At 36.7% G+C, this 27,813-nt stretch overlaps 1 protein-coding gene and 1 pseudogene across 7 annotated transcripts in view; both read right to left on the bottom strand.

The window, feature by feature from the left end:
* EDA (ectodysplasin A) overlaps nucleotides 1-27,813 on the bottom strand; it is a 443,987-nt gene that overhangs the window by 97,732 nt on the left and 318,442 nt on the right. The gene's annotated exons all lie outside the window — the stretch shown is intronic.
* On the bottom strand, nucleotides 8,137-11,683 carry LOC102899636 (annotated as a pseudogene).

Here is a 27,813-nt window from a genome sequence, read left to right as displayed (position 1 = left end):
CTAAGTCTAAAAAGACAAACTAACTAGCTTCAAGTCTGAAAACAACTGGTTAAAAACATAAAGACCAGTGCTGTAGAATTCTTATGCTGCCACAGCCACAATTTTGAGCCACATATGTACTTTTAAATTTTCTATTAGCCATATTAAAAAGTAAAAAAGTGAAATTAATTTTACTTAATATATCCAATTTATTGGATTTTAACTCAATATATCCAATATATTATAATTTCAACATGTAATCAATGTAAATATGTATTAATAAGATGTTTTACAATGCTTTTTTTTTTTGGTACCTAAGTCTTTGAAATCTGGTGTGTATTTTACATTTACAGCATATCCTAACTCACATCGGTCTATGTGTAACTCACTTTATTTAGTTAAAAAAAAAACAACACAATGGAACAATCACCTGGGAACCAATCACTTAAAACAAAACCTAGGACTTTGTAAAAACTTATATCCAATCATGCAGTTCCTTCTCACTCTCACCTCCTATCTCTCCCCCACCCGAGGTAAACTATCCTGAATCTTGTGTTCATCATTCTTTTCATATAATTTTCATATAATTGTATCACATTTATATGTATTCCCAAAAAGCTTTCTTTAAGAAAAAAACCTTAGCTGTTTGTAACATATAATGGTTATAATACTGTATTTAATATTTTGGAAATTACTTTTTTCAGTATTCAAATAGGTTTTGCGTAATTATAGGTCCAAGGTGATGTTTCTTTTTAATTTTTAAAAAACGTTTATTTATTTTTGAGAGACAGAAAGAGCACAAGTGGGGGAGGGGCAGAGAGAGAGAGAGAGGGAGACACAAAATCTGAAGCAGGCTCCAGGCTCCAGAACAGAGCCTAATGTGGGGCTCAAACTCATGAGCTGTGAGATCATGACCTGAGCCGAAGCCCAATGCTCAACCGACTGAGCCACTCAGGCGTCCCATAAGGTGATTTTTGTCTTAAATGCACTTATTACATACATACTATTTTTATTCTTTCCAGTTTTATTGAGATAAATTGACATATAACAGTAGATTAGTTTATGGTGTACAAGGTAATGATTTGATATATGTATATATTATTTTAGAATTTATTAATCTTTAAGATGGCTTCTAGTAGAGTTGGTTAAATACCATACATATTTCTTTCTAATTACAATGTTATATGGTTTTTGCCTAGCAGCTTTTTAAAAAAATTTTTTTTAATGTTTAATAATTTTTGAGAGATAGGGGAGGGGCAGAGAAAGAAGGTGACAAAGGATTTGAAGCAGGCTCTATGCTGACAGCAACAAGCCTGATGTGGCACTCAAACTCATGAGCCGTGAGATCATGACCTGAGCTGAAGTCAGATGCTCACTGACTGAGCCACCCAGGTACCCCAACTAGCAGCTTTAATGTATAGTTAATAGCTTACTTACTTGGCACCATAGAAGTGACTCCACAGCAATGAGTTTTCTGGATAACTAAAACTTACTCCAATAATAGCAAACTTTGAAATCTGACAGAAATCTTTCTAAAATGCTTTGAGACTTCTTTGTCTTGTCATGTCAGATATAGTTGTCTGTTGAGGACTAAGCATCACTATGAAAATTCCCTACTGGACCATCGAGTGACATGCTCAGTGTCTACTAAGGCATACAGGGAAGTTAGAACCCCTACATGAATGATCCCAAGTGACTTCATTTTTCTTGTTCTGTTTTTAGAATTCTGTCTTTATACTAACTATGCCTTCTTAGGGTATCAGTTTTCTTACATCTAGTAGACCCCTTCTCTCATTAAAAAATTTTTTTTAATGTTTATTTATTTTTGAGAGAGAGACAGAGCACAAGTTGGGGAGGGGCAGAGAGAGAGGGGGAGGCACAGATTCTCAAACAGGCTCCAGGCTCTGAGCTGTCAGCACAGAGCCTGATGCAGGGCTCGAACGCACACACTGTGGGATCATGACCTGAGATTAAGTCAGTCGCTTAACTGACGGAGCCACCCAGGCACCTTGACCCCTTCTCTCATTTTAATTGGTTGTCAGACAACTAAGCTCATTATATTAGTAAGCAACCTTTATTTTATATACAACACTAAATCAAGATGCTTAGTAAAGTTGGCACTACTCCTCTCTTATAGGTGTAGAGTGAGAGGCCTCATTGGCTTGAGATTTTGTTTCCAGATCATAGGGCTTTCATCTCACCTCCTGTGAGGTGTCCAGGCTGTGTTCTGGATGCTTGCGGTTGCTAAATAAAAGACCTCTGAATAATCAGGGTATACTGAGAATAAGTATATTTTATTTACAAAACTTGTATTCTGTATTTTCCTGCAAGATGGACAAAATCAGATGTAACAAACTATCAATAGTAATACCAGTTTGTGATATTCAATTTTTATTTTTTAATTTTTTTTTGAGAGGGAAGGTGCAAAGAAGCAAGGAGTGGGGAGAGAGAGAGAGAGAGAGAGAGAGAAGCAGGGTTTGTGTTTTTACCTGAAGTGGGGCTCGTGTTCACCTGAAGCTGGGCTCAAGCTCACCCAAAGAGGGGCTCAAGCTCACCTGATGTGGGACTCGAACTCACAAGCTGTGAGATCATGACCTGAGCCAAAGTCAGATGCTTAACTAACTGAGCCACCCAGGTGCCCCTCAATTTTTATTCTTTAACTTTTAATTCATTGGAGGGAGAAGCAAAAGAGGTCTCTTAAGCCTTATTTAAACTACAGACTCCACCTTGATCCTAACAGCACTTTACATTTTCTAAGTGCTTTAGTATATATTATCTCTTTTGATCATCACAGTCCTGTGAGATAAGCAGAATAGCTTCTTTTCTCCACTATAAACATGGGTAAGAGACCATGATGTTTGAAAAAAGCATTCTTATCCATTTTATCTATAACCTGACAAGTAGATGGATTAGTACTACTCTTATGTCACAGTTGATACTAATAATTACCAATTATTGAGCACCTGTTATGTGCTAGCATTGAATTAGGAATTTTATATTACCTCTAACCTTTATGATATCTTATCAAAGAAAATATCATTATTGTCTTTATATAATGAGAAAACTTATGCTGAGAGAGGTTATGTGACTTGGCCAAGGCCACAAAGCTAAAAGTAGTAGACCTCAGATTTGAAATTAGGTCTCTGTGATTTTAAATTTGAAATCAGGTCTATGTGGCTTTAAATTCTATGCTATTTCTCTGCAACAAGGTGTCCGAGAGAGAAATCAAGGGTCAGAAAGATTGCTTGATAATATCAACTGAGTTTTCTTTCTTGTATATATATTTCAACCATATACTGGCAGCTTTACTGTACTAAATTTGGGCCTTATTTCTGATAGCTTCTGGATTTTGAATACTATGCTAGGGAATGGGGAGAAGAGATTAGATTCAAAATGCTGAACTGAAACTTGAAAACAACCTGAGTTAAAATATTTGTACCACAAATATACTCCTCTCCCTTAAGCAAGTTACAGTGTAAACCTAAGTTTATAAAGTTTTGGAGATGACTTGTAAAGATAATGCACTATACAAACCAATGACTCTGTGACTCATGAAAGAAGTTTGTCTTTACAGGGCACCTGGGTGGCTCAGTCGGTTATGCGTTGGACTTTGGCTCAGGTCATGATCTCATGGTTCATGAGTTCGAACCCCGCGTCTGGCTTGGCTGGCTCCGTGCTGACAGGTTGGAGCCTGGAGCCCGCTTCAGATTCCGTGTCTCCCTCTCTCTCTGACCCTCCCCTGTTCATGCTCTGTCTTTCTCTGACTCAAAAATAAATAAACATTGAAAAAACAAAAAAAGTTTGTCTTTGCTTTTGAACAAAACAGAGATTTAAATGTGTAACATGAAATATAAAATTTCACTTTTGAAAGCATGCAATTCATACTTTAAAATTTGATTATTTCAATGTAGTTTCTTTTTTTAAATAAATGAAATATATCTGAAATTTGAGGAGAGAATAAAATTGCTGTATTTACAATAGCTGAACACACTGTCAGGAGATACTGTGAAGCTATCATGAGGAACACATTCTTTTTCCATTTCCTTTTTAAGAAGTCATATTTCTAAACAGATCAGGATCAAAACATAGCGAATTACCAAGTCAATCTTCTTCCAGCTCTTCTGGCACAATGTAAGATAATGATGTGCTGAATTTCATCTACATGACACTACTAACTTTCCGGCTATAGGCTAGGCCTATGAGTTGTTTTGCTATAGAGAGAAGAGATCTGCACAAAGCCACCTTCTAATTAGTACACTATTTAACAAATAGCATAGGTTGCTTAGAACCCTGGCTTGGCATATGCAGTACCTAAGTGAGGCTAAACCCTCAAGAACTGACCTAAATTACTACAGTACTAGATTCATTAAAGAGGGTATATACTGGAAGCAGTGCTAAAATGCAGCTAAGAAAAAAATAAATAAAATGAAGCTAAGACTCATAAGTCTATATATAGCAAAGCATCCTTGATACTTAATTATTTCAAAAATAGCTCTCTCTACATTTCTGAACATGTTAATGGCATAGGATCTATGTCTTCTAAATCAGCTTGGAATCCTAAACAAGAAAGAAAGTAGGATGAATCATTGATTTCAAATTATATTGAGGTTCTAAATGTATTTTGCTACCTTGCACCAGAGATTACTAAATAGAATATCAGAGAGGGGTACCTGGGTGGCTCAGTCGGTTAAGCATCCGACTTTGGCTCAGGTCATGATCTCGCGGTTCATGAGTTTGAGCCCCACATTGGGCTCTGTGCTGACAGCTCAGAACCTGGAGCCTGCTTTGGATTCTGTGTCTCCCTCTCTCACTCTGCCCCTCCCCCTGCTCATGCTCTCTCTTTCTCTCTCTCTCAAAAATGAATACACTAAAAAAAATTTTTTTTTTAGAATATCAGGGAAATTAAAACTGCTACAAAAGTTAAAAAAACATTATACATGGCTTATATATCTTGTATTTAGTAGAAAGGAAGAGTTGTGTTGGCCTAGCTAGTATTTCTTTCTCAAGTGAACAGAGGGTAGAAAAGAGACACAGTGAGGTGGGGAAGATGCCAAGATAATTTGGGACTAAAATACCATTTATGAAATGTCTGAGTGGGCATTTGAAAGCTTCTCAGGCAGTTCTGGGATCTGAACACATTTTCTCTGGCCAATTGTTCTGGCTTCCCTCAGTCCTTCTTCCAAGCTCCTACATTACATATTGGTTTTTATTTAAGCCATGAGGAGAGCTAAGAGACCTAGGGGGTTTGGTTAGCCTTTGCATTTGCTGTTCCCTTTGTCAGAATTGCACTTTCTACTTTTCTTTATTCAAGTCCTATTCAGGGAGAAGATATTTGCAAATGACATATCAGATAAAGGGTCAGTACCCAAAATCTACAAAGAACTTATCAAACTCAACACCCAAAAAACAAATAATCCAGTGAAGAAATGGGCAACAGACATGAAAAGACACTTCTCCAAAAAAGACATCCAGGTGGCCAACTGACACATGAAAAAATGCTCCACATCACTCATCAGCAGGGAAATACAAATCAAAACCGTATTGGATACCACCTCACACCTGTCAGAATGGCTAACATTAACAACTCAGGCAACAACAGATGTTGGTGAGGATACGGAGAAAGAGGATCTCTTTTGCATTGTTGGTGGGAATGCAAGCTGGTGCAGCCACTCTGGAAAACAGCATGGAGGTTCCTCAAAAAACTAAAAATAGAACTACCCTACGACCCAGCAACTGCACTACTAGGCATTTATCCAAGGGATACAGGTGTGCTGTTTCGAAGGGACACATGCACCCCCATGTTTATAGCAGCACTATCAACAATAGCCAAAGTATGGAAAGAGCCCAAATGTCCATCGATGGATGAATGCATAAAGAAGATGTGGTATATATATACAATGGAGTATTACTCAGCAATCAAAAGGAATGAAATCTTGTCATTTGCAACTACGTGGATGGAACTGGAGGGTATTATGCTAAGTGAAATTAGTCAGTCAGAGAAAGACAAAAATCATATGACTTTACTCACATGAGGACTTTAAGAGACAAAACAGATGAACGTAAGGGAAGGGAAACAAAAATAATATAAAAACAGGGAGGGGGACAAAAGAGATTCATAAATATGGAGAACAAACTGAGGGTTGCTGGAGGGGTTGTGGGAGGGGGGATGGGCTAAATGGGTAAGGGGCATTAAGGAATCTACTGGAATCATTGCTTCACTATATACTAACTAATTTGGATGTAAATTTAAAAAAAATAAAAATAAAGTTAAATTAAAAAAAAAGTCCTATTCATCCTCCAAAATTCAATTCAAATTTCATTCCCTCCATCCATTCATGTATGCATGCCTAGTATATGGCAGCCATTGTGTGCTTCTCCTTGGTAATGTATTGGATTGGCCATTCTGTGGCTCCCTCCTGTATGCTTCCACTACAATCTCATACCTCCATATAAGTACTAATCACCTCTGGGAATTATTTACAAGATCCTCTTTTATGAAGACCATGGGCTTCCAGAACTAAGGAACTTTATCTTAATCATTTTTGTATCCCTGCGTGTAATATAGCACAGTGCTTTGCACATAGTAGATGGCTAGTAAATCTCTAGCTATTCATTTATATTTGTTATTTTCTACTGACTCATCTAACTTGACTCTCAATCTTTCTATTCCTATTACTCTACTAAAACTGCTCTCATCACTGTTGCCAACAACATCCTTCTTACTGATTTCAGTAGATGGGTGAGGCACACTTTTCCATTGGCTTTACTAAGTTGGATAATTGTAAGCTAGAGCTGCTAGCCATCTTTCCCATTTTATAGGGAGAACCTGCCTGAAGAATGAGGTGAATACAAAGGAAAGCAGAGCTGAGAGAGTACTGGTGAGATCACATGAGCTCCAAGGTTCAGCCATATCTTAAGCCAGCTTCATCAAGGACTTTACAGTTAAATAAACCAATAAATCCCATGTCCTCTTCTTTTTATTATTATTATTTTTAAAAATTTACACCCAAGTTAGTTAACATATAATGTAATAATGATTTCAGGAGCAGAATTTAGTGATTCATCCCAACAAGTGTCCTCCTTAATGCCCCTTGCCCATTTAGCCCCCACTCACCCAAAACCACTCCAGCAACCCTCAGTTTGTCCTCCGTATTTAAGAGTCTCTTATGGTTTGTTTCCCTCTCTGTTTTTATATTATTTTTGCTTCCCTTCCTCTATGTTCATCTGTTTTGTGTCTTTTTTTTTTTTAACATTTATTCATTTTGAGAGACAGAGACAGAACGCAAGCAGGGGAGGGGCAAAGAGAGAAGGAGACAGAATCCAAAGGAGGCTCCAGGCTCTGAACTGTAAGTCCAGAGAACCATGTGGAGCTTGAACCCGCAAACCATGAGATCATGACCTGAGTGGAGGTTGGATGCTGAACCAACTGAACCACCCTGATGCCCCTCGTCTGTTTTGTATCTGAAATTCCACATATGAGTGAAGTCATATGATATTTGTCTTTCTCTGACTGACTTACTTCACTTAGCATAATACACTCTAGTTCTATCCACGTTGTTGCAAATGGCAAGATTTCATTTTTGTAAATCTCTGAGTAATATTCCATTGTATAGATATACCACATCTTCTTTATCCATTCAGCAGTAGATGGACATTTGACCATGCCCTCTTCTTTAGAAAAAAAGATCTTAATACAGTTTAGGCCAGCTATCTGTCACTTGTAACTGAGAGAGTCCTAACCTAGCTAATGATTTCCATATCCATATTTACAGCCCAGATATTTTTCCTGAGCTTCAGATGCATATCCCCAACTGCTTACAGGTTTTTTCTTCTTGAATTTCACACAAGTACCTGAAACTTAAAACCTGTTTAAAACCACACATCTTCCTTTTCTGATTGTTATCTCAGTGACTAGTATAGCACTTTGCCAGAAACCTGGGTGGCTTCCTTGACTCCTCATTTTCTCCCTTCAAACAAGCCACCAAGTCCTAATTTTTTCCTAAATAAACCTGTCTGGGGCTCCTGGGTGGCTCTGTTGGTTAAGCTTCTGACTTCGGCTCAGGCCATGATCTCATGGTTTGTGAGTTTGAGCCCTGCATCAGGCTCTGTGCTGACAGCTCAGAGCCTGGAGCCTGCTTCAGATTCTGTGTCCCTCTCTCTCTGCCCTTCTCCCACTCACTCTCTGTCTCTCTTAAAAATAAAATAAACATTAAATTTTTTTTTAAAATAAACCTGTCTACTTCTGTTTCCATTGCTGCTACACTAATTAAGTCACCATCATTTCTTATGTGTATCATTGTAACAGCCTCCTAACTGGCTTCTTTGTTTCCCTTATTCCCCTTCTAGTCCATTTTCTCTCCATTTTTTCCACTTTTTAATTATATTTTAAATAAATTATAGTAACACATGCTTATTGTAACAAGTCAAACAATATAGAACTAAATACAGAACCTCTTAAGAGCTACCCCTTTCCCATCCAACCTCTTTCCACCTGATGTAATCAATAATCCAGAGTTTGGTGTTTCTGCTTTCCACATCTGTTTCTATATTTATATCCATATATCTGTATCTATAAAAATTTTAGGGGGTTAATATCTTTCTTTTTTTTATATAAAAATGGGATTATATGTTACAGATTATTCTGAAACTTGATTTTGATTACCTAGCAAAAGAACATGGGTATTCTTTCAGTCCATACATAACATTCTAACATATTCATTTTAATAGCGGCATAGTATTCAATAGTATAGCTATGTGATAATTTACTCAACCATTTCCCTGCATGTAGATGCTAGGGTTATCCCTCTTTTTGCCACTGAAACAGTGCTATAATAAATATCCTTGTACATATGACCTAGGTACTGGTATTCTTATTTCTGTATGATAGATTCCCTAAACTGTAAATGCTAGATTATAAAGGTATCCTAATGTTTAATTTGACTGGAGATGTATTAATATCCAAAATGGGTGTAACAATTTATGTTCTCAAATATGATATATTACATTAACAGAATGAAGGGTAAAAATCATATGATCATCTCAATAAATTCAGAAAAGCATTCAACAAAATTCAACATTTTTTCATGATAAAAATTCTTCATAAATTAGGTATAGAAAGAATGTATCTCAACATAAGAAAGGCTATATATTACAAGCTCACAGCTAACATCACACTTAACAGCAAAAAGCTAAAAAAGCTTTTCCTCTACGATCAGGAAAAAGATGAGGATGCCCATTCTCACCAATTCTTTCAACATAGTACTTGAAGTCCTATAGCTAGAGCAATTACACAAGAAAAATAAATGAAAGGCATACAAATTGGAATGGAAAAAGCAAAATTGCCTCTGTCTGCTGATGATATAAACCTATATATAGAAAACTCCACCAAAAACACCTGTTAGAAATAACAAATTAATTCAGTTAAGTTGTACGATACAAAATGAACATATAAAAGTCTCTTTCTATACACTATCAAGAACTATTCAAAAAATAAATTAAGAAAAAGATCCCATTTACTATAGCATCAAAAAGAACAAAATACTTAGGAATAAATTTAACCAAGGAAGTGAAATATCAGTACACTGAAAACTATGAAATGCTGATAACAGAAATTGAAAAAGACACATAAAAAAGTAGAAAGATACCCTTGTATTGTTGGATTGGAAGAACTGATGTTGCTAAAATGTTCATATTATACAAAGCCACCTAAAGATTCAATCCTATCTCTGTCAAAATTCCAATAATTTTTTCCACAGAAATAGGAAAAACAATCCTAAAATTCATATGGAACCACAAAAGGCCCCGAATAGCCCAAGCAATCTTAAACCAAAAGAACAAAGCTGAAGGCATTACATTTCCTGATTTCTAAACATATTACAAAGGTATGGTAAACAAAACAGTATGGTACTGGCACAAAAACAGTCATATAGACCAATGGAATAGAATAGAAAGCCCAGAAATAAATTATGCATTTACAGGCTACCAATATTCAACAAGGATGCCAAGAGCACACCATGGGGAGAGGATAGTCTTTTAATAAATGGTACTAGGAAAACTGGATATGCACATGCAAAGGAATGAAATTGGACCCTTACCTCACAGGACAGAAAAATCAACTCAAAATAGATTAAAGAGCTAAACATAGACCTAAAATTGTAAAACTACTAGAAGAAACCATAGGGAAAACATGAACTTTTTATTGATCTCCTGCTCCCCAAAGGGTACACTGATTCTGCTGCCTCAAAGCCTCAAAACTGATGTCATTGGTCTCAGACACCCCTTTGCCCTCCACAAACCTGCAGGTGGTGGTCTTTTGGATGGTATACATGGAATTTCTGCTGTCTAGGGTGTCACCAAGATTGAAATCCTCTGTCTTCCAGCAGGTGATAGTAGGTGGTAATTTCAGTATCTAGCTTGGCCTTGATGTTCAGCAGGGCCTTGCACTCCTGGGTGTCTCTAAACAAGTCTGGGACAGCTCTGACTTCAAGTGCAGCAGGACTACATTGATCTGTTCCATCTGCACAGTGAGTAGGCTTCCACTTCCCTCAGTTGTTTTCCAAGCTGGCCTTTAGATTCTCATGAAGTCCAGGGTGATTTCCCAGGAGCGAGTCACATGTATCAGCTCCATGAGGATTATCTCAGCCACTCCTATCTCAGCAGTCTGTGAGGTGATCACTGTGGTGCTCTCCTCAATTTTCTGGGACCAAGCCGGTACTTGTCCAGCTCCTTTTAGTTCTTCTGAGCCAGTTTGTCTTACTGCGCCTGGATGTCCACCATGATCTTGCAGAGGTTCTGAGATTTGGGGGCATCCAACTCCACAGTCAACCTAGAATTGTCAATCAGGTTTTGTAGACCTTTTACTTCTTCCTCATGGTTCTTCTTCATGAAGAGCAGCTTCTCCCTGAGAGTCTCAATTTCCATCTTCAGCTGCAGCTGAGTGACATTGGTGTCTTCGATGACCTCACAGAGCCCATGGATGTCATTCTCCACAGACTGGTTCATGGCCAACTCTGTTTCATACTTGAGTCTGAAGTCATCAGTAGCAAGACAAGCATTGTCAGTCTTCAGAACAATGCAGGCAATGCCCACAGAATTTGTATAGATCTGAGCCCTCAACTGCTCGATGGTCTTGAGGTAATGCCCCATTCTCTGACCTGGGGTCCCTTCTTTTCCAGGTGCTCACAGATTTTAAACTCTAGTTTCTGATTATCAGCCTCCAGGCTCCTCACCCTCTCTAAGTAGGAGGATGGGTGGTCATTCAGGTCTTTCATGATTTCCTTGTCACCATGGATATCCCCTATGCACACCAGGCCCCCAGTCATCCCTGTAGTCAGACCCCCAGACCTCCAGACACCCTGTAAACTGGTGGAACAGGACACAGAGATCCAGGAGCCTGAGTCCCTGGTGCCTCATAAATGTTGGGCACACTGCTGACAGGCAAGATCTGATGGATGGACAACTGCACAGGGCCAAGGGACTAATAGTTGGAGGAGAAGGTAGAGTGAATGGTGAAGCTCATGCTGTTCAGGGAGGAAGACAAGATGCCAGGGCTCAGGATCAGGCTGTCAGAAAAAAGCTTCTTGATACTGGCCTGGGCAATAATTTTTTGGATATGATCTCAAAAGTACAGGTGGCAAAAGCAAAAACACACAAGTGGAATTGCATCAAATTAAAAAGCTTCTGCACAGCAAAGGAAACAATCAACAGAGTGAAGAGACAACCTATGAAATGGGGGAAAATATATATCTGGTTAGGGGTAGTATCCAAAATATGTAAGGAATTCATTTTTTTTTTCAACGTTTTTTATTTATTTTTGGGACAGAGAGAGACAGAGCATGAACGGGGGAGGGGCAGAGAGAGAGGGAGACACAGAATCGGAAACAGGCTCCAGGCTCCGAGCCATCAGCCCAGAGCCTGATGCGGGGCTCGAACTCACGGACCGCGAGATCGTGACCTGGCTGAAGTTGGACGCTTAACCGACTGCGCCACCCAGGCGCCCCTATGTAAGGAATTCAAACAACTCAATAGCAAATAATAATAAAAATGAAATAAATAATAACAAACTGATTTAAAAATGGGCAAAGGACCTGAATAGACAGTTTTCCAAAGAAGACTTACAAATGGCCAACAGATATATAAGAAGATGCTCAACATCACTAATCACCAGGGAAATGCAAATCAGAACCACAATGGGATGTTACCTCACACCTGTTAGGATGGCTCTAATCAAAAAGATAAGAGACAACAAGTGTTTGTTAGGATGTGGAGAAAAGGGAACCTTTGTGCACTGTTGGTAGGAATGTAAATCAGTACAACCATTATGGAAAATAGTTTCCTCAAAAGTTAAAACTAGAAATACCACGTAATTCAACAATCTTACTTCTGGGTGTATATACAAAGAAAATGAAATCAGTATCTTGAAGAGATATCTACATTCTCATGTTTGTTGCAGCATTAGTCATAATAGCCAACATATGGAAACAACCTAAGTATCAAATAAATGGAAAAAGCAAATGTGATCACACACAGATGTGATATAATATTATTCAGCTTAAAAAAAGAGGGAAACCCTGCCATTTACAACAAGGATGAACCTGGAAGACATTACCCTAAGTTAAATAAGCCAGATACTAGAAAGACAAATACTGCATGATATTGCTTATATGTAGAATCTAAAGAATTAAACTCATAGAAGCAGAATAAAATGGTCACCAGGAGCTGGGTGTTAGGGGAAATGCAGAGGTATTGGTCAAAGGGTACAAAGTTTCAGTTATGGAGGATGAAAAATGCATAGCATGATGACTATAGTTAATATTACTGTATATATTATGCTTGAAATTTGCTGAGTAGATCTTAAATGTTCTCATCACAAAAAAGAGGGAACTATGTTAGGTGATGGAAATGTTAATTAGTTTGTGGTAATTATTTCACAATATATATGTATATCAAATATCACATTGTATACCCTAAGTATATACAATTTTCATTTGTCAATTATACCTCAATAAAGCTGGGAAAAAACAATTTATATTCTTTCCACAAATTTTTGGTTTTTCCCACCTTCTAATTAGCATAGGATGCTATTATATTATAAATTATTGCTAATGTATTTGGGTGAGGGGTAGAAAAAGGACATATCATACATGTTTTATTTATTTAAAAAATTAATTTTCTTATTTTAAATTAGTAATACATGTAGATATTTTAAAAATTCAAAAGAGGGGCACCTGGGTAGCTCAGTCAGTTAAACATCTATCTTTGGCTCAGGTCATGATCTCACGGTTTGTGAGTTTGAGCCCACCTTGGGCTCTCTGCTGCCAGCGCAGAGCCCGCTTCGATCCTCTCCCTCCTTCTCTCTCTCAAAAATAAATAAAACATTAACAAAATAAAAAAGTTCAAAAATAAAAATAATTACAACAATAAAAATTCAAAAGATACAGAAATATGAAAATTAAGTTAAATTTCCCTTCACTGCAACTTTAAACACTCAGTTTTCTTCCTCCAAGCAACCAGTTACCAGTTATGGATTTATCATAATTTATTTCACCATTTCCTAAATAATGGGCATTTACATTATTTCCAATTCTCTGCTCTTTCAAATATTACAGCAAAGAATATCACTGTTGATAAATGATTTTCCACATGTGAGTATGTCTAGAAGTAAAAGTGGAATTGCTGGATCATAGTATATGCATTTAGCATTTGAAAATATTTTCCATATAATCTATTTTTGACATTAATCTTGTGCTACCCCATTGCCTTTAGGATGATTTACATGCTCCAAAAAAAAATGGATTCCAAGTTCCTGTATGATTTGTGCCCTGTTGGCCAGCTCATTTATCACTTCCTCTTTAGAAATCCATACTAACCATACAAACTTGTTTTGGTTCCTCAAAGGAACCAAGCTCCTCTTACTCTAAGCCTCCCTCATTTACCCTTCCCTCAAACCTTCACATGGCTAACTCTTTAGCATCAGTCAGGTTGCTGCTCAGATGTCACCCCCATTAGGAGAATTTCTTTGACCTCCCAGGTGTAGATCAGGTACTGATGTGTCCCTTAGCACCACGGTGCTTACCCTATTATATCACTTACTATACTATGTTGAAACTATCCAACTGTGAGCTTGATGAGGGTAGGGTCTTGTTCAACTCTGTGTCCCTAGTTGTCCAAAGAGAGAGCAATAAACATTTATTCAAACATTTACTCAATAATTTATTTGAATGAATGAATGAAAAAAAGAAGGAAGCTCTAGTAGCTCCTCACTTGTAAGACAAAAGAGGCTCTCCAGGTTTAGGAGTAGAATCTAGAGTAAGGCAGTGTTGCATAAGTAATCCACTACAAATTCAACAGGAGCCATCTGCCTACACATCTACATCTGCCTGTGATATTTTGAGAAGCCATACAAAGGGAGCTGACAGTTTAACACTTAGCCAAGAGATTAACCTTCTTATAGCCTTCACTTCTTAAAACCATATGCATGTTCTTAATCCTTACTGAGTGTCTTTACAGACGCTAATGAAAAGGCTCATTTCACCATCCAAACTGAAAGAAACCCTGAGTATTTAATCGTGTAAACATATCTAATTGACTAAAACTACCTTAGATATTATCATTATATTATAGAAATCAGGAATAGTTAGGAACAAACTACAAGAGAATTAGAAGGAAACAATTAGATCACCTATTCTAGTAGCTAAACATTTTTTTCTTACCCTAATACATCTGAGGAATATGATATGATCTCATCAGTAATAGTATTCTCACTATAATGTTCTTAATGGTGTGCAGAGTGGTCAGAATGTCCAGGGCTGTGTATACCTTGAAGAAACCTCCTTAGATGATTATGAATTCTTACACCAGAGTCGAGAGTCACTGATTCTAGTTTAACCTTTATAAAAAACTATGATCAGAGAAGTAAAGACTTACCCAAGATCATCATGCTAGTATGCTAATAGCAGAACTGGGACTATAATCAGGGTCTCCTGACTTAAAGTTCATCATTTTTCATAATATTTAGAAACAAATAACTAGATGGAATTTAAGACAGAGTGAGGCAGACCAGAAGTACCGTTAGTGAACCTCAGGTCAAGTGGGCCTCTGACCTCTTTTAGGCAAGAAATTCCTCAAAGATATCTGACCTTTACAGCATTTTCTCATGGAAGGCAGGCATGTTCACATTTTACCTTACATGATGCTGAATTACTTATACTTGTTATGAGTATATATTATTTTTTAATTCAAAAAGTTCATAAATATTTTTAAGCAGCCTAGTATTTAACTAACTTTTACACTCAGTTCACTTTAGGACTTAGGTACTGAGGAAAGGAATTTGGTAGCTATATCAACTGTAGAGCTTGGTACAATGTCTTACAGGTAGTTGGTATTCTAAAAATGCTTATCAACCGAGTGGCAGTGGCAAAAGCTTATGGAGATCATCTATTGCAGAGCTAGTTCCATCAATGAAAATATAGCTTTAAAGGGCATTTAGGAGTATGAGCAAGCTAAGACATTTTAGCTTACTTAATGACTTATTTGATAGAAAGCCATTTTCCAGAGGGGTCTGCTGTGGGCACTTATGCTGTTGGCTTTCATGACCAGTAGACAACCTTGGGGACTCTCTATCTGAAATCAACAATCCTTTTCAAGTGTACACACATGGTAAACTCTCAAAAGCTTTAAGTTAGTCTTGTGAACAAGCCCTTGTAAGCTCTCAAAATGATTTTAGTCTCTCTCATTTGATAACACCACAGAGATGGCTTACTGAAAAGCAATCAATATAAGAGCAATACTAGACTGAGGGCACATATTAATTCTAACTGACATTTGTATAGGTACAAAGTCTGTTTCTTTGAGGCCATAGCCTTTCATATTCATCTGTATCAATTTAATAGTAGCTATGCCCTATTTCATGGTTATTGTTAAGAAACAAAGGATGGGGCGCCTGGGTGGCTCAGTTGGTTGGGCGGCCGACATCGGCTCAGGTCATGATCTCGCTGTCCGTGAGTTCGAGCCCCGCGTCGGGCTCTGTGCTGACCGCGCAGAGCCTGGAGCCTGTTTTGGATTCTGTGTCTCCCTCTCTCTCTGACCCTCCCCCAGTTCATGCTCTGTCTCTGTCTCAAAAATAAATAAACGTTAAAAAAATTTTTAAAAAAGAAACAAAGGAAAAAGGATATATTTCCATCTTGTTTCTCCACTTTACTCTTTTATAATAGCAAAAAAGGATACTTTTTTGATCTGTCCAAAAGTAAACTACAAAGAAGAGATACTGACAAAAAGGGACACATATATACAGCCAGACAGACAGTAAGAGAATCACACAGAACTGTACATATGTGATCATGTCTTGTTATGAGGTAGACCATAGTTTGAGGCTTGGAGGCTTCTTCCTATGGGCTTGGATACAATCAGTGAGCACAACAAGAGACAATCTGGTTGAAAGGGAGTATATTTGCAAAAATGTAATGTGTTATCTATACTTAATTTTACCCAAAAGGCTGAGAAGTGATATATAATGGATTATCTATGAATTAATGAATGTGTATCTAAAATATCTGGAACACCATGCTATTATATGTGTTTTCTGGAGAGAATATAGTAATAGCAGTTAATAATTTCTGACACATTTTTGCATACACTAACACTTTTGATTATTACAACAATAGCATTAGGTAAGCAAAGCTAATTTTCCCCTATTTTAAAGTTATGGAAACTGAAGCTCAGAGGGATGTCATTCTTCCAAGGTCACATGGCTGCTAAGGTGGCAATGACATCAGGATTGGGATCCAGAAATTGCGACTCAAGCTAGTATCTTTTCTATTACACCATGCTTCACTTTTTTATTCTTTCACTAGGTCAGAAATGTGGGAGGAGGTCTGTTGTGGACAGATATTAATATTCTGATTGACTCCTGAAAATGCTCCTATAGGAAGGGAACAGATGGTTTTATAATAAAACTTATGAAATATGGAAACCACCTCCATGGGAATTCTGAATTCATATTATGTGATACTAAGACCTCATGACAGTCTGAATATACTCTACATTTCATTCTAACTAGAAAATAAAATTCTGCAGATTTCTGGAGAACCCAGCAAAAGATGACCAAGCAAGTCACCTAGAGCTATTATTACTTTGGAAACACATCACAAGGATGGGTCTCAGCAGGAAATCCTGGCACAGATTTCTGGAACAATTGTGACTCACAACACCTACAATGAAGGGATCATGCTTTCTTCACAGAACAAGACAGCTAAAAGACTTCATGTAATTAGCAAAAATTAACTTTGAACCTGTATCAAATGCTTCATATTGGAGGAGAACTGACCCTTTGTTTGGGATTCTTGCTTCCTATTCAATGCCTTCATTTATAGAGTAATCCAAAAGAAGAAACTGAGATGAATGAATCCAATAATTTCTTGAATGGCAGGTCAAAAAGATTGGATATGTCCTGAATATGGCTACTGACATTTTTAAAGGAAAGGTATACTATGCCCGTGCTTATAATCAACTAGTTTAGTAGTCCAGTGAAAACAAGAAAAAAGATTTCTATAGCTTGATTTATTCTTGGTGAATTTAGGCAGGTTCCTAAGGATCACTACATACTTTACTTCTCTAAAGTGCGAATCAACTATTTGTCAAATTTTTTTCTCCCATAGGGATTAGTGAAGATCATCAAGCTTAATTTCTATAGTTCCTAAATAGAAAATCTAGACTCCTTCTTTTCCCCATTTGTTTTCTCAGTCATTCATTTAACAAATATTTGGGTGTATTCTATGTGCTGGTGCTGTATAAGGTAAAACTCCAGGACCTTCTTTGACCAATCTACCTTTGCTTTATTTTTACCTACGGCCTATAAATGTACATGCTTCCTCATTAAAGTGTAAGCTTCCCTGAGGGTCTTATTAATCTTTATAAATTTTCTGGTAGTGCCTAGAGGTGTGTTGAATAACAACAACATAAAGTTTTGGGAATTGAAGTGAAATTAAAGGATAGCAACAGATCAAAAAATGTATAAAGGAAATAGAACTAATTTTCCTGTTTCTTTTTAAACTTATCCCTATTTTTGACCTTTGAAAAATATTTTCTCACTGAAATCTTTGTCATGTTCTTAAATGTTCAAAGTAAAAGACTTTTTCATTGACAATTGCGATGCAAATATGAGGTGGGTAACTAAATTTTTATTATAATTTATCAGTAACTTCTGGATTTAGAATCAACATCTGGTTGTTTTATTTTTTTACGGCATCCACTCTGATTTGCTTACCCCATCCTACATTTTCCTGTGTTCAGTTTATAGATTCACTTTTGAATGAGAAGTTATTATTTGAAAGAGAAGTTATTTATTTTTATAAAGCAGTCAGCTTATTCTCTTGAGATACAGTGATATACGATGTAGACTTATATATCCACCTGCCTCCTTAATGTACATACTTTGTTGTGTAATAGACAACTCAAATGTAGGATGCCTAAGTGAAACTTTTCTAGTTTCAAGTTTTTATTTAAATTACAGATAGTTAACATGCAGTGTAATATTAGTTTCAGATGTAGAATACAGTGATTCATCACTTACATAAATACCCAGCGCTCATCACAAGTGCCTTCCTTTACCTGTCACCCAATTAACCAATCCCCCTGACCACTACCCCTCCAGCAATGCTTAGTTTGTTCCCTATAGTTAAGAGTCTGTTTTTTTTTTTTGGTTAGTTTCTCCCCTTTGTTCCACCATGTTCATCTGTTTTATTTCTTAAATTCCACATATGAATAAAACCATATGGTATTTGTCTTTCTTTGAACGACTTATTTCCCTTAGCATAGTACACGCTAGCTCCACTCATCTAGTTACAAATGACAAGATTTCATTTTTTTTGGCTGGTAATATTCCATTCTTTTAAAATTTATTTTGAGAGAGACAGAGAGGCAAAGAGAGAGGGAGACAGAGAATCCCCAGCAGGCTCCATGCTGTCAGCAAAGAGCCCAGTGCAGGGGCTTGAACTCACGAACCATGAGATCATGACCCGAGCCAAAACCAAGAGTAGGACACTTAACTGACTGAGCCACCCAAGTGCCCCATATGCCTTCTATATATATACTACCACTTTTTTATCCATTCATCAGTCAATGGACATTTGGGCTCTTTCCATATTTTGGCTATAATTGATAATGCAGCTATAAACATCAGGGTGCATGTATCCCTTTGGCCTTTTATTTTTGTATCCTTTGGGTAAATACCTAGTAGTGCAATTGCTGGATTCTAGGGTAGTTCTACTTTTAACATTTTGAGGAACTGCCATACTGTTTTCCAGAGCTGCTTCCATTCCACTTCCACTAGTAGTTTCCATTCCTACTAACAGTGCAAGAGGGTTCTCCCCTTTCCCCCTTTCTCTACATCCTTACCAACACCTGTTGTTTCCTCTGTTAATTTAGCCATGCTGATAGGTGTGAGTTGATAGTATATTATACTTTTGATTTCTATTTCCCAGATGATGAGTGATGTTAAGTGTCTTTTCATATGTCTGTTAGCTATCTGTATATATTCTTTGGAAAAATGTCTATTCATGTCTTCTGCCCATTTCATAACTGGATTATTTGTTTTATGTGTGTTGAGTTTTATAAGTTCTTTATAGATGTTAGATGCTAACCCTTCATCAGATATATCATTTGCAAATATCTTCTCCCAAAGATTGCCTTTTAGTTTTGCGGTTTCCTGTACTGTGCAGAAGCTTTTTTATCTTGATGAAGTCCCAATAGTTCGTTTTTACTTTTGTTTCCCTTGCGTCTGAAGATGTATCAAGTAAGAAGTTGCTATGGCTGATGTCAAAGAAGTTACTGCTTTTGTTTTCCTTCAGGATTTTGATGGTTTCATGTCTGACACGTTTTGATCCATTTTGAACTTATTTTTGTGAATGGTGTAAGAAAGTGTTCAAGTTTCATTCTTTTGCATGCTGCTGTCCAGTTTTTCTAACACCATTTTTTAAAGAGACTGTCTTTTCCTATTGGATATTCTTTCTTGCTTTGTCAAAGATGAATTGACATGTAGTTGTGGGTTCATTTCTGGGTTTTCTATTCTCTTCCATTGAACTATGTGTCTGTTTTTGTGCCAGTACCATCCTGGTTTGATCACTACAACTTTGTAATATAGCTTGATCTCTGGAATTGTGATGCCTCCACCTTGGCTTTTCCTTTTCAAGATTGCATTTGCTATTCGGAGTTGTTTTGTTTTGTTTTGTTTTCTGGTTGCATGCAAATTTTAGAATTGTTTGTTCTGGCTCTGTGAAAGATGCTGTTTGCATTTTCATAGGGATTAAATGTGTAGATTGCTTTGAATAGTATAGACATTTAAAAAGCATTTCTTCTTCCCATCCATGAGCATGGAATGTCTTTCTATTTCTTTGTGTCATCTTCAATTTCTTTCATCAGTGCTTTATAGTTTTCAGAGTATAATCTTTTGCATCTTTGGTTAGGTTTATTTCTAGATATCTTATTGCTTTGGGTCCAATTGTCAATGAGATCAATTCCTGGATTTCTCTTTCTCCTGCTTCATTATTGGTATATAGAAATGCAACAGATTTCTGTATGCTGATTTTGTATCATATGAATTACTGAGTTTATGAGTTCTAGCAGTTTTTTGGTGAAGTCTTTCAGGTTCTCTACAGAGTACCATGCTGTCTGCAAATAGTGAAAGTGTGATTTCTTTGCCAATTTGGATACCTTTTATTTCTTCTTTTCTGATAGCTGAGGGTAAGACTTCCAGTACTATGTTAAATAACATTGGTGAGAGTGGACATTGCTGTATTGTTCCTGACCTTAGAGGAAAAACTCTCAGTTTTTCCCCATTGAGGATGATATGTGCTGTGGATTTTTTGACTATGACCTTTATGATTTTGGGGTAGGTTCCCTTTATGTATCCCTACTTTGTTGAGGGTTTTTACAAGAATGTATGCTTTACTTTCTCAAATGCTTTTTCTGAATCTATTGAGAGGATCATCTGGTTCTTTCTCCTTTCTTTTATTAATGTGGTATATCACATTAATTGATTTGCAAATATTGGGTCACCCTTGCAGCCCAGGAATAAATCCCAATTGATAATTTTTTTAATGATCATTTAAAATAATTAAAATTAAAAAAATACTTTTTAATGTACTGTTGGATTCAATTTGCTATTATTTTGTTAACAATTTTTGCATCCATGTTGATCAGGGATATTGGCCTTTTTTGGTGGAGTTTTTTTCTTTTTTGGAAGTCAGGGTAATGCTGGCCTTATAAAATGAGTTTGGAAGTTTTCCTTCCATTTCTATTCTTTGGAATAGTTTGATAAGAATAGGTATTAACTCTTCTTTAAATATCTGGTAGAATTCCAGTTGGAAGTCATCTGTCCCTGGACTTCTTTTGGTTGGGAGTTTTTAGATTACTGATTCAATTTTATTGCTGGTTATTGGTTTGCTCAATTTTTTTTATTTCTTCCTGTTTCAGTTTTGTTAGTTTACATGTTTCTAGGAATTTATCCATTTCTTCCAGATTGCCCAATTTGTTGGCACCTAATTTTTCATAATACTCACTTGTAATTGTTTCTATTTCTGTAGTATTGGTTGTGATTTCTCCCCTCTAATTCATGATTTTATTTATTTGGATCCTTCCTCTTTTCTTTTTCATAAGTCTAGCTAGCAGACTATAAATTTTTAATTTTTTCTAAGAACCACATCCTGGTTTCATTGATCTGCTCTACTATTTTAGTTTTGCTTCTTTATCACTTATTTCTGCTCTACCTATTACTATTTCCCTTCTGCTGGCTTTAGGCTTCATTTGCTGTTGTTTGTCTAGCTTCTTACACTGTAAGGTTAGGTTGTGTATTTGAGATTTTTCTTGCTTCATGTGGTAGCCCTGTATTGGTATATCTTTCCCTCTTATGACCACTGTTACTGCATCCCAAAAGTTTTGGACCATTGTGTTTTCATTTTCATTTGTATTGATGTATTTTTTATTTCTTTTTTAATTTCCTGGTTGAAGCATTCATTTTTTGGTAGCATATTCTTTAGCCTCCATTTATTTGTGGTCTTTCAAAATTTTTTCTTATGATTGACTTCAATTTTCATAGTGTTGTGATTAGAAAATATACATGATATGATCTCAGCCTTTTTATACTTATTGAGGCCTGATTTGTGACCTAGTATGTGATCTATTCTGGAGAATGTCCCATGTGCATTTAAAAAGTATGTGTATTCTGCTGCTTTAGGATGGAATGTTCTGTTAAGTCCATCTGTTCGAGGGTGTCATTCAGAGACATTGTCTCCTTGATTTTCTGCTTAGATGTTCTGTCTGCTGATATATGGGGGGCATCAACAAACACTACTATTACTATATTACTATCAATGAGCTTCTTTATGTTTGTTATTAACTATTTTCTGTATTTGGGTTCTCTCAAGTTGGGGGCATTAATATTTACAATTGTTAAATTAATATTTACAATTTATCCATCTTTTTGATGGATAGATCCCTTTATTATGATATAGTGCCCTTCGTATCATTACAGTCTTTGGTTTAAAATCCAGTTTGTCTGATACAAGTATTGCTACTCTGGCTTTCTTTTGATGTTAATTAGCATGATAAATGATTCTCCATTCCCTCACTTTCTTTTTTATTTTTGTTTTAATCTTTCATTTGTCATTTATTATCTTTAGCAACTAGGCAATACATATTCCTTTTAGAAATTAGAGATAAACAGAATGGGGAAAATCACTTGAATTTCTACTGTCTTCTGGAGAAAGCCACTGTGAATTTTTTAATATAAATACTCTAGACATTTTTCTATGTGAATGTAACTCTTAACACTTCACAATATAACTTGAACAGTGTTTCCTAGTTACTATATAAGTAACAAAATAGATCTGTTTTGATATTTTTGATGGTTCTGCATAATATTCCATGGAATGGATAACATATTCAACAAATGTCCATTGATGGATATTTGGGAAGATTCTAAGGTTTTGCTAGTGTAATCAATGCCTACATGAATACACACATAGACACATACATATATCTATATATTTATATATACCCATCATTATGATAACTGACTAATGAAATTTATTTAGAAAAAGTTCCATTGCTTCTTCTCATCCTTTTGGCTAAGATCAATTGTAGAAAAAGTTCCTAGATACACATTTACTGGATCCAAGAATGTGGATATTTTGACAGAAGCACTCTTAACCAAAGAGATAAAAGCTGGTAAATGGCCTATTAATAAAAATAGGTGGCTAAAGAGGGGAATCATGAAAATATTATGTATATTATTACATACATATGTATACACACAGTTATACAGACATATACACATATACAATATATACATATATCTTAAGAATTTTATTTTTACTTTAAAAATATAAATGCATATCCATTCACTAATTTAGATGAAATTTTAGATTTCATTTTTGGACTATAGAATATATTGTTGTTCTTGTTGACAATGGGACCCATGATTAAAGTTCCATGTAATCTTCCTTGGATAAGTGACATCCTCAATGAAATGTATAGGCTTTTTAGTTTCTCCCTTTTTTTTAAGATGGAGCAAGAACTCAAAAAATGTATACTCCTCTTCCAATCTTTTACTCCTAATTTGATAATTTTATGTGTGTGATGTGTCTTTGTAATCAATCTATCCAAAGCATTCAAATTAGTTTTCCCTGAAACATCTCTTTTTCTTTTACATAATACTGAATAAATAACATAATTAGACAACAAGTACAATTGGCATAAAAGTATTTAAAAAACACTGACTCTTATTGAGCAGAAAATTCAAAATGTCAAGAGCAGATCAAAGAGTAGTCTACTGGTATAAAGGACTCAAAGGATCCTGGCCAGCAGTGTGTTTTATAGAGAGAATAGAGGGTCAGTTTATCTAATACTTTAGTTATTTTAGGGTTGGTTGAGAGGGTTTATACTAAACTGCCTTCCAATAAAGTACAATTGACTTGTCCTCTATTCAGCAATATATGAGAGTGCTTGTCTCCTTCCACGCTAGTTCTCAAACTTCAGTGGCCATAAGAATCACTTGCATAGCTTTTTAAAAATGCAGATTCTTGACATACCATTCTTTTGTTGTTTTTTTTTAGCTGTGAGATATATTCATTTATTTATTTTTAAATTTATTTATTTAAAGTCAAGTTAGTTAGCATACAGTGTATTATTGGTTTCAGTAACAGAACCTAGTGATTCATTACTCATATAACACCCAGTGCTCATCCCAACAAGTAGACTCCTTAATGTCCATCACCCAGTTAGCTCATCTCACCACCCACCTCACCTCCAGCAACTCTGTTTATTTTCTGTATTGAAGAGTCTCTTATGGTTTGCCTCTCTCTCAGTTTTTCTCTTATTTTTCCTTCCCATTCCTTATGTTCATCTGTTTTGTTTCTTAAATTCCACATATGAGTGAAATTATATTTCTTGTACTCTTTTTTCTTTTTAAAAAAATTTTTTAATGTGTATTTATTTTTAAGGGAAAGACAGAGAGAGAGTGCATGAGTGAGCAGGGAAGAGCAAAGAGAGAGGGAGATACAGAATCCAAAGCAGGCTCCTGATGCCACAAAGCCTGATGCTGGGCTCGATCCTGCAAACTGTGAGATCATGACCTGAGCCGAAGTCAGAAACCCAGCCAACGGAGCTACCCAGGCGTCCCTCTGCCTGACTTATTTCACTTAGCATCATATACTCTAATTCTATCCATGTTATTTCAAATGGCAACATTTCATTCTTTTTGATCATTGAGTAATATTCCAACAATCTGGCTATTGTTGATAGTGATATTATAAACATTGGGGTGCATGTGTCTCTTGAAATGAGCATTTTTATATCCTTTGGATAAATACCTAGTAGTGCAATTGCTGGGTTGTAGGCTAGTTCTATTTTTAATTTTTGTAGGAACTTTCATATCGTATTCCAGAGTGGATGCACCAGTTTCTATTCCCACCAACAGTGCAAAAGTGTTCCCCATTCTCCACATCCTTGCCAACATCTGTTGTTTCTGGAGTTGTTAACTTTAGCCACTCTGACCAGTGTGAGGTGGTATCTCATTGTGGTTTTGATTTCTATTTCACTGCCGATGAGAGATGTTGAGCATCTTTTCATGTGCCTGTTAGCCATCTGGATGTCTTCTTCGGAAAAGTGTCTACTCATCTCTTCTGCCCATTTCTTCATTGGATTATTTGTTTTTTGGGTGTTGAGATTGATAAATTCTTTGGATTTTGGATACCAAACTCTTTATCTGATATGTCATTTGCAAATATTTTCTCCCATTCCATTGGTTGCCTCTTAGTTTTGTTGATTGTTTCCTTCACTCTGCAGAAGCTTTCCATCTTGATGAGGTTCCAATAATTAATTTTGTTTTTATTTCTCTTGCCTCTGGAGACACATCTAGTAAGAAGCTGCATAGTTGAGGTCAAAGAAGTTGCTGCCTGTTTTCTCCTGTAGGATTTTGATGGTTTCCCATCTCACATTTAGGTTTTTCATTCATTTTGAATTTATTTTTCTGTATGCCACCACATCACTTTCAATCTGTAGGTGTCTTTAGCTCTACAATGAGTCTTTTATAGGCAGAATATAGATGAGTCTTGTTTTTTTTAAAGTTTATTTACTTATTTTGAGAGAGAGAGACAGAGAGCATGAGTGGGGGAGGGGTGGAGAAAGAGGGAGAGAGATAATCCCAAGCAGGCTCTGTACTGTCAGTGCAGAGCCTGATGCGGGGCTCGAACTCATGAACTGTGAGATGACCTGAGCTGAAATTAAGAGTTGGACATTTAACTGACTGAGCCACCCAAGTGTCCAAACCTTGTTGGTTTTATCCATTTTATCCATTCTGATACCCAAAGTCTTTTGATTGGAGAATTTAGTCCATTTACATTCACAGTAATTATCAATAGATATGTATTTAGTGCCATTTTATTACATAATTTGTTATTGTTTCTGGAGATTTTCTCTATTCTTTTCTGTTTTTTTGTGCTTTTGTTGTTTCTTTCCCATGCAAAGTGTCCCCTTTAATATTTCTTGCAGGGCTGATATAGTGGTTAAACTCCCTTTAGTTTTTGTTTATCTGGGAAACTATCTCCCTTTCTATTCTGAATGACAGGCTTGCTGGATAAAGTATTCTTACCTGCATAGTTTTCCCATTCAGCATGACCTAGTCAATGGCTTTGAGGATGTGCTTTCTTTGTATGATCCGCTGTACATTCCTTTCTCTCTCTGTGTGACCAGGGATCCCTACTCTCTACGGCAACCATGATTTGCTTCTCCCCAAACCACATCTCTGTACTTCCTACAGTCCATGATATGGCCTCTTCTCTCCCTCTAGTAGTGAAGTTTGTTCTGTCAGTTCTCAGATTTATTTCTTGCGTATTCAGAATGACTTGATATTTATGTCTCTGTGTTCAAGGAATGAGGAAAACCTAGTGTCCTCCTCCTACTCCATCTTCTGAATTCTTTTTTTATTCAAGTATAATTAGCATACAGAATTATAACATTATCAGGTATACAATATAATGATTCAACAATTCTATACATTACTCAGTGTTCATCAAGATAAGTGTACTTCTGGAGACAGGAAGATGGCAGTAATGTAGGAGGACCATAGGCTCTCCTTGCCCCATGAATCCAACTAGATAATTATTAAATCATCCGACACACCACAGAAATCAATCTGAAGACTGACAGGACAAACTCTACAAATAAAAGGAGAGAAGGGGCTACATCAAAAAAGGCAAGAAGTGCACAGATATGGTTTAGGGGAGAAACATTTCCTGGCTGCTGCAGAGGGGACAGAGCCATGTTACAGAGAAGGGTGAGAGGGGCACACAGGGGAATGCACAAGGAGAATGTTTTCCTAATGCCATTGGCTTGCAAAACAATAGGGACTGAATTTTATGAATTCTTGCACCATTGGGGCTAAAAGCCCGGAATTTAAAAGGGAGCAGGCTTGACTGAGATAGAGCCTAGAGAGTACCACAATGCTCTTGAAGAAATTTAGGCAAACAAACCAGGGCCATACAGCATTAAAAAGTGATCTCAAGGGCACACATTTGGGAGATTATTTGCTCTGCTCAGAGTGAGTCCCTGAGAGGCAGTATTCATGCAGACAGTACTCCAGATACAAAGGAGCCAGCCAGCAACATTTCCCTCCCCCACCCCTTAGAATAGACACAGAACCACCTCTGGGAAGTAGTACAGTGTAGACATGGGCTGCCTAACTTGCTTACACTAAGTTTCATCCTACCACTATGGTGGAACTGCCCTTCTCAGTCACACTTACTTTAGTCACTATGTGGTAGGCCCCATGACCAGAAGGCCAGCATAAACTCCTGCCCACACCACATGTCTCCACCAGAGAGTTTTTCAGGGCCTCAGTTCTGGTGAAGGTGGTGACATGTCTCATTTAGCAAGCAGACCAGAGCATACCTAGTTAAAACTCACCACATGTAGGCCAGGGATGAAACACTCCCCACAGCAGGCAAGGAGAGCCTCTGCAGATGACTAGCCTGAAGGACAGAGCAGCCAGAACATAATAGGAGAGCAAGCAGAGCAGAGTGGAGACACTCCCTGAAGTGCCAAGCCATGGACATTATATGACTTCTTCATAAGAAGGCTACTTTCAGGAGAAAGAGACACAACTTGCTTTCCTAAAACACAGAAGGAGGCAAAGATGTAGAAAAAATGAGAAGAAAGAGGAATTTATCCTAAATGAAAAAACAAGATAAGGCTAATGTCAGGTACCTAAGCAAAAGAGATGTAAGCAAAATTCTTGATAGAGAATTTAAAGCAATGAACATACGGTACTCACTGGGCTTGAGA

This window comes from Felis catus, chromosome X (assembly GCF_018350175.1).
Source record: "Felis catus isolate Fca126 chromosome X, F.catus_Fca126_mat1.0, whole genome shotgun sequence".
NCBI classification, from domain to species: domain Eukaryota; kingdom Metazoa; phylum Chordata; class Mammalia; order Carnivora; family Felidae; genus Felis; species Felis catus.
Note: the sequence above shows the minus strand (reverse complement) of the source record. Positions and strands in the feature narration are given on the sequence as shown.